The sequence below is a fragment of the Ruditapes philippinarum genome, unplaced genomic scaffold (genome assembly GCF_026571515.1).
Source record: "Ruditapes philippinarum isolate M1 unplaced genomic scaffold, ASM2657151v2 ctg570_1_1_1_1, whole genome shotgun sequence".
Classification (NCBI taxonomy): Eukaryota; Metazoa; Mollusca; class Bivalvia; order Venerida; family Veneridae; genus Ruditapes; species Ruditapes philippinarum.
This window is the reverse complement of record NW_026859409.1, coordinates 496,661-504,968: the sequence shown is the minus strand read 5'-3', so window position 1 is coordinate 504,968 and position 8,308 is coordinate 496,661.

Below are 8,308 nucleotides of genomic sequence, written 5' to 3'. Positions count from 1 at the left end.
AAAAATCAACGTTTTTGTCGGCTCAAAATGCAGTTCAAAGCTCAACATTAAATTTACGATATCATGATTGGGATGTTGCTTTAACATGAACGAGAGCAGTGTTTTTACCTATCCACTGATTAAACTTTCGGCTTTTAAAAAAGTTTAAAAAGTTTGCGCCGCAGTTTTTATTAATTGCTAGGTCAACTCCTCACAAACTAACACCATTCGAGATTAAAGGATTCTTTAAATGTTATTTACAAACATTTTCCAATACTTTTTGCCTTAAGGGTATTTTATTCTTCTCAGAGAACATAAACAAAATGAATCGAGTCAAGCACTGTTCAAAATATAAATGTATTGGACTGCTTGAGTACAACAACTCTCCCTATTCGAATAGTCGAGCAATGTTATGTTCACTGTTAAGAAAACCAGATTAAAATTTGGCGTATTGTAATGATTATGTTTTTTTCTCTGTGTGTGTGTGTGTGTGTGTGTGTGTGTGTGCGTGTGTGTGTGTGTGTGTGTGTGGTTTTGTATTTTTTTTATTTTTTTTTGTGTTGTTTTTTTTTTCGATTTTTTTTTGTCTTATTATATAATACATTGTAAATTATTTCCTGACTTGCACATCTTTACAACAGTTTCTATTAAACAACATATTGGTTAATAACAGAAGCCGATCATAACACAGTCCATGTTTTTACTGATGTTTATTTAATTGTATCAAAGTGAACAAGAACGTTTTGTTTTTGTTTTGGTTTTTTTATGCCGATTTTAACATGTTTTGGTTAGATCTCGGTAATGATTCTTCTACAACCTTACTGACTTTCTTGAATATAAAACCAGTAATTACAAGTTTGGAAATGTTTTATATTTATTTAAATGGAGAAATTTCACCTCGCCCAATAGTCAAACCAAATAATTTAAAATGTGTTTTCTGCATGATGCAACCAAAAGGAATTAAAATAAGCTTACAAGGATACTGAGTGTACTTTTTAAGTCCTTATTTGTAAATGTACGTAATAAAAACTATAATACTTTAATTATAGGGTATACTGAACATTGATACATATTTTATAAGTTTCGGCTAAACAAATGTTGATTATCAAATTAACGTAATGTATTGTGCGTTTCAAACACATTTGTCTACTGGTTAGTCAACAGTTACTATGTAAATAAAATAAGGGTGGTTAATGTGATAAATGAAGAATAAATTGCGTTGCCATAAAATTTGAGAACAAACTCTAATTCTCAATAAATGATAAACATCACGGTATCCAATACACAATCAAATGTCTTAAGCTAAGAGATATTTAAAGTGGAACTGTTCTTATTCGTCAGTTTTCTTGATTTACGTTTCTTCTTGGGAAAGATTAAAACATTGAATAGACCATGGACTCAAAGAAATGGAACTCATTTTGTAACATTAAAAATTCTGAATGAGATAGAAATTATTGATTTTGGGTTGATAGGGTATATTCTAGATAATGATCCTTTCTTTATGCAAAATAACATACTATTTATACGTTAACGCACTCAGTGACCAGATAATCTTGCTGATCATTTGAAAACAGATGAATGATCACGTAGATAATTTATTGTTGATCCATTTTTAATATGTCAAAACATGTTTACCTGAAACACTTATAACCTTTGTCATACTCATTTTTGATGAATTAATAGTTATTCTAGCTCGACAATAGGCAAAATGTTTTAAAGATTATTCAAACCACTTTTTAGCCCATTTTATACTGAAAGTTACATGTACAAAGGAAACACAGTGGTGATCCAAATAAGGCTCGAACCAACGGTTTCTGAGTTAACACGTATACACCTTAACACTAGATCGTCTCTATTCTTCAGTCCGTTGGATTTATATATCCCTCTTCATATGATACTAATATAAAATATTATAAAATCAAATAAGTATAAACAAAGCAAAAGAAAAGTACTCAATGACATTATTTTGGAAGTATGATAATATAGTAAAAAGACCTTAAACACCTTATTATAGTCACTCCTCGAAACTCCTTTACACTCAATTGCATTTCCCTCTTAAAATACTGTATATATTTTCACAGCTTGTTGACAGAAGGTTCTATATCCTCAAATGCATTTATATAAAATAATTGTAAATAAATATATGTCTCATCTAAATTATTCATAACAGATAGACAATTATGGACTTACTATTGACAAAAGTAACTTGATTTCATTTACTGTCATAAGTATTATCTCCAAAGTTCTCTACATGTACCACGTTGATGCAATTTATTTCCATTATGTTTACTGGAGAAAAAAAACGTCATTTCCTATTTTAACATGAAAACATGGCACATGTTTTTTCTCTTTTAATCTGTGACACATGAAAAAAACGTACACTAACCTTCTTAGGAAGATGTATGTGTGCACGACAGAATAAGCTTTTGGATAAGGGTTTAGATATTAATTAAAGCATTAAATATGTTTGTCTGACTGAAATAAGTTTCTTACTCTAATAGTTGTATGTCTATCGAAAGCATTATTGTCATAGTTACATAGTTTAATAAAGGTGCCAGTATTACAAAAAATGCACATAATTTTCCAACGGATATTAGATAAATGCATTCGTTACTCATTTTATAAGGTACACAAACACAATCTGTCTTTATCATACATCAGAAGTAACTTGATAAATCTACTTTCTATCCAATTTCCAATATGATTATGACAGAATGACAAGGTGTTCCAATTGCTTTTTGTATATGCTACAAGCTCTTTCGGGCGGTGTAATCGTCCACTAAAATGCTGAATTTGCAAACTTATTCCGGAAACTGTTATATGTATACTGTAAAACCTTTTTATAGCAATGTTTCTTTAAGTGGATACTTTTAAATAAGACATAAACTAGTTTTTTCTTCATTTTTTCTTATTTCGCTTCAGAAATTATTTAAATAATCTAAATATGCACTTACTAAATAAATAAAAATTAATTAAAATGAATTTTTATACAATAATATACAAAAAAGATAATGTGTAGGGGTGTCACGGTTAGAAAAACTACTAACAATTTAAACAGCGACGTTATAACCGGGTTAAACGTGTCACCGACCGTACTAAAATCCTTAAAATTTTCAACATTAACTTTGTTTCTTTATGACAAGATATGTCATTTTATTCATATGTTTTGTACCCAAAATGACCGAATATGGAGTAGATGTTTTCGGGTATGGTCGTACGTATCCGATCAGATTGAAAAAATACATAGTTGAGTAAAACTAAAATACAAACAATTGTCATATCTTGTCATAAAGATAAGGTTATATTTAGAATCAATACAAAACTTTTTCACCCCTTAGTCAAATACTTACCTGAGTTACCAGTTTTTGAATTTTCTAACCGGCTAAAGACTGACACCCTAGATATATGTTTGCAACTTTATAAAGAAATGGGTAGCATAATGTTTTAACTAAATGTATAATTTTACGACACACATGACTTCATATTCAATTTATATCCTAAATTATAAACATAGGTTCTTCTAGCTTAATTGTAGTGAAGGGTTATACTGTCTTGTTTAAACCTGTTGAGCCTGTTTTATTGCACTTACAAGTACAATTATTGTCTTATGACGAAAACACTTTGGTGACCTCAATTGTATTAGACTCGAACCTACGATCTCTGACTCGAGATACAGGTATCTTTAGCACTTGGTTATTTCTATTTTTCAGTTCGTTGGATTCTCGAATATCAATTTTATGTATCAGATTAATATTTTATTAAAAACGAAACAGAAACCAAAATATTCAGTAATGAAATGCAAAATAGTGCTATTGTTTTGAAATATGGTCATATTTAAGATCTTTAACGATATTGATATGTAATATTTGGTAATAATTTAAAGTGTGTTATTACAATAATAATATTTACATACTGTGAGACATGCAATACATGTATATGTTAAAACTTTTTCACTCAAATTAAATTAAAAATAAACTTTTATACTCATTCTGATCTTTTAGCTTAATATTCCAGTCACTTTTCCAAGTTTTTACCAAAATGATTGAAAAGGCTTTTCTTCTTAAAAATATTTAATGTAATACAGTATGTGTTTTAAGCACTTTGACATTAAGGTTCAATATCCTCGCATTAATTTCTATAAATCAATTGTATATATGTGTTCCAACTTAATAATTCACTAACTTTTGAGAAAGCTATATGAGCAAATTTTCTGTCATAAGTATTAATCCCAGGTTTCTCTACATGAACCTCATTTATGCAATTTATTTTCATTATGTTTACAGGAAAGAAACCGCCATTTACCATTATACGTTATGACAATTTGTTGTATAATTTACTGTTATCAGTATTATTGCCACGTGTCTGTACATGAACGCCATTGGTGCAATTTATTCCCATTATATATACCAGAATGAAAACGTCATATACCATGATAACATGAAAACGTGACAAATTATTGACTCCCTTGATAAATCATATCCGAAGATATTTCAGAGAAAAACAGTGCAGAAGCTCTTAGATAAGATATTGAATAAAGTTTTAAAATGTTTTTTCTTACCAGTTCATTTGCATCGTTTACGAAAAGACACACACAAAAATGTTTTTTGTGACGTTAAATATTCTAAAAGAAAATTGTGTTTACAAAAAAAACGTATCATAATGTCAAAATCAACAGAATCACACCAATTTATTTATGATTGGTGAAATAGGGGATATGTTTTGCTTAATAGAAAATACGGAATTTGCTACTACAATAATAGTTTTCGTTCAAAAAAAGTTATTTTCCTTCTTAATTCTCCCACACGCAACTTTGATTGTGTCCCAAACACTTTTTTGTGGGGAGGGGGGGTATTTCAAACTCGAAGGTCAGTTTTTGTATTACCTATTTCCTTTGTTCTGTTATCACTTATAAAAAGATAGCCGAGTTTGCGAAAAACCTGTTTTGCAAACTTATTCCGGAAGCTGTTTATAGAGAAACACATTTAGCCATGATGACATAAACATAGTTTACATGTTTATTCCTGGAGCAAACTATATAAATCTTTCACCATATCAGTTAATAAAACAAAACGAACTTCTTGTTGGATGTTTATAAATAGTGTTGGAAGAACTTATAAACCATTAAATTTAGGTTAACTGTATATAACATCTTTAATTTCAACATACAGGATCTTTGATATATGTCACCTCTATAACATAATCATTTACGAATTTTTCTCCTTACTCTCAGGTCAAATTTAATTTGATTACTGTGTAGATGTTCAAAGTATACACTCCGTTTTGTAGAGGCAGTTATTACTTATTATATTATTTAGAAGCTATTATTTATTACTTCTAACTTATACCCTTAACATACCGATGGACAGACGACCTGATGCAATACATTATCTGCAGAATTTTCTTTCAGGTCCGTGAAAAATATACCTTACATATTCATTTACCCTTTCCCTTATGTGTTAACTTTAAAAATCGCCGTTTTCATTGAAAAGCCTCCTGTTCCAAGTTCAAACTGCTATGAAACTATGAAAAATTCTTCAATGAAAACAAATGTTGACTAGACCAGTGTCTTTGTAACGGCTTGCTCAGTCTTAAACTTCCTGTTACCACGGCAACGAGGGGATATCTCAAATTTGCCATAAATCATTATTTTGCGTTGTTTTTTTTTTCCCATCAAAATTGATTTCAAGGTGCTGCAACTTCTCAATGTATTGAGATAGAGTCAAAGGCTTTTCAGCGTTGGTTACACATTACCTGTTGATCCACCTGTGTTTTTTTTTTTGGCCTGTCACAAATCAAAAATTTTCTTGGCTATGAGGGGGACTACCGCCCCCTTCAAACCTCACACACAGAAAGGGGCACATCTCCCTTCTGGCAACCCCCTGATGTACCTTTTTGATAAGGGCTGATTACTTTTTCAAGTAACATTTCCCAAACGAAAATTTTTCATTGTTTGAGGCCTCAAAAAGGGGGCTCGAAAAGCCGTAAACAAACGTCTATATGAAGTAAAGGGTTAATAAAAGTTGAATATTTGATAAATTAAACTCCAACATTCACTTTTTATCATTCATCTAGATTTTAGCTGGGAAGCAATATCATTTTTCATATTTCTAAAGCTTATCTTTTGTGTATGAACCATTATCACAAACAAGCTATTGAAACATAAAACATACTTACATGTGGATTAGTTCATAAATGATATACCTGGTATTTTCACTGCTGGGCAATTCCATTCTCAAGACAGTTCATGTTTTCATGTTGGCGTCATCCCGAGACATTCTGGGACTAATTAATTAATTCATTGAAGATCTGGGAAAAAAGAAAATGTAAATATAATAACTGTTATCCCTTTTGTCGTGTCTTTCTTCATATTTTTAACTTACGGAACATACGGAACATCGGTGTTTTATAAGATGTCTGGGCACTTTAGATCTTCCTTCACAAGTAAAGCTGCAAATTTGGCATATGGAAATTATTGTGTTTTTGCGGCGTAAAACCCAACCAAACAAAATGTATCATCTATATGCAACAATGATGTAATGATGCTATTACAAACATCGTTCTTTATTAGTAAGACGCTGCCTTTTACTTGTTGTAAAGTTAAGCTATTGAATGTCAATATAAATGATTAAGTAAGATCTAAAACATAATTATATGATAATATACCTGACAGCACACATATTCAAACTATATACTCCAAATATATTGTCGGATATACAAAGACTGCAAAAATACCGTTATCTCTTTCGATAATTCAAAATAACGAGAAAAGCAAGATAATTGAGTTCATAATCATGTTAGCTTAACACTACACTATATATTAGAATATGCCCATTTTAGCTATCTTATAGTCTCATATCCATGTATAAAATATATACAAAAGTTTGCATATGACCATGGTACGATCAAATTTCGTTTGTGGATTAACTTGCACAAAAACCAGCCGTAACAGTAAATTTTGTCAAGATTGTTCTACCATCGTTAGGAAAGAAAAACTAGTACGGTTACTGTCGTCTGATTACGAGCAGCTCATACAATTCTCAAACATAACCTGATACTGAAATATTTCCGTGCCAGAAGGATTCCTGATTTGCCCACCCTACAGTTTACCAATTATAATACACCGTTGTTTTTTCGCAAATGATAATGCACAAGATAATGCAATGGAAATGTCTAGAAGGTGATCAAAGCCATATTCTTCACAGCTAAAAGTTCAGCCATTCATTGTTACGTAACTTATGGTAAATCAGTGGAAGTCAAGTTTTGCAAATCTGAAAATGAAACGAGAGCTCCGTATGTGGTCTGTTAGAAATTATTATTTAAACTCTCCTCGACATTTTACTTGGGTTAGGGCTTTCGGCCTTATATTACTGTTATGAAGAGCCGCCAAACTTGTACAAAATTAATTGTACCGCAATTGAATCCGACAAATGGCTCGTGAATATAGTGGGTGTTTTAACTAAAATTTCTACAGTTTATATGAATAAAGAACTAATCGCCGGTCCAAAAAACGACCATGCTGCTCGGAAATCTCCTGGACATTTACTGAGCCCTATATTACTGTATAGAAGAAAAAAAATTTAAAGCTTATGTACAGAAAGAATAAATCGCATGTAAAAAATCACATTGCCACGTGAAAATCTCCTGGACATTTTACTTGGGTTTATGCTCTGGGCCACTGTAAAGAAGACCCACCAAACTTTAAAAATAAATCGAATCTGCATAGGAGTCAGACATATTTTATATTCATGGTTGGTTCGAGAATATTGTGGGACTTTTTTACGAAAATTTCTTCACTTTAAAAACAGAAAGGACAAACCGCCTGTCTAACCACTTCAAACTTTATTTAGTTATAAGGCCACCGGCCCATACACATATAAAGATTGATAATACAAATACGACCATGCCACGCGCATGCCACATTTTACTAGGGTCAGGGCTTTAGGACTTATATTACTGTAAAAAAGACCCACCAAACATGAACAAAATCGAATCCACATCGGAATAAAACAAATGTTGTTTTCAGGTTTGGCTCGAGAATATTGTGTTTTTCTATGGCAATTTTTACAGTTTATACACAGGAAGAACAAATTGCCGGTCAAAAAAAACGACCATGCCTCGCGTAAATGTCCTTGACATTTTATTTGTGTAAGGGTTTTTTGCCTTTTATTACTGTTAAGGAGACCCGCTAAACATATCCAAATCGAATCCTAATCGGAATCAGACAAATGTTTTCAAAGTCGGCTTAAGAATATGGTGTTGTTTAAACAATTTCTACAAATTACATGCAAGCGTAACAAATCGTCGGTCAAAATAAAACGGCAATGACACG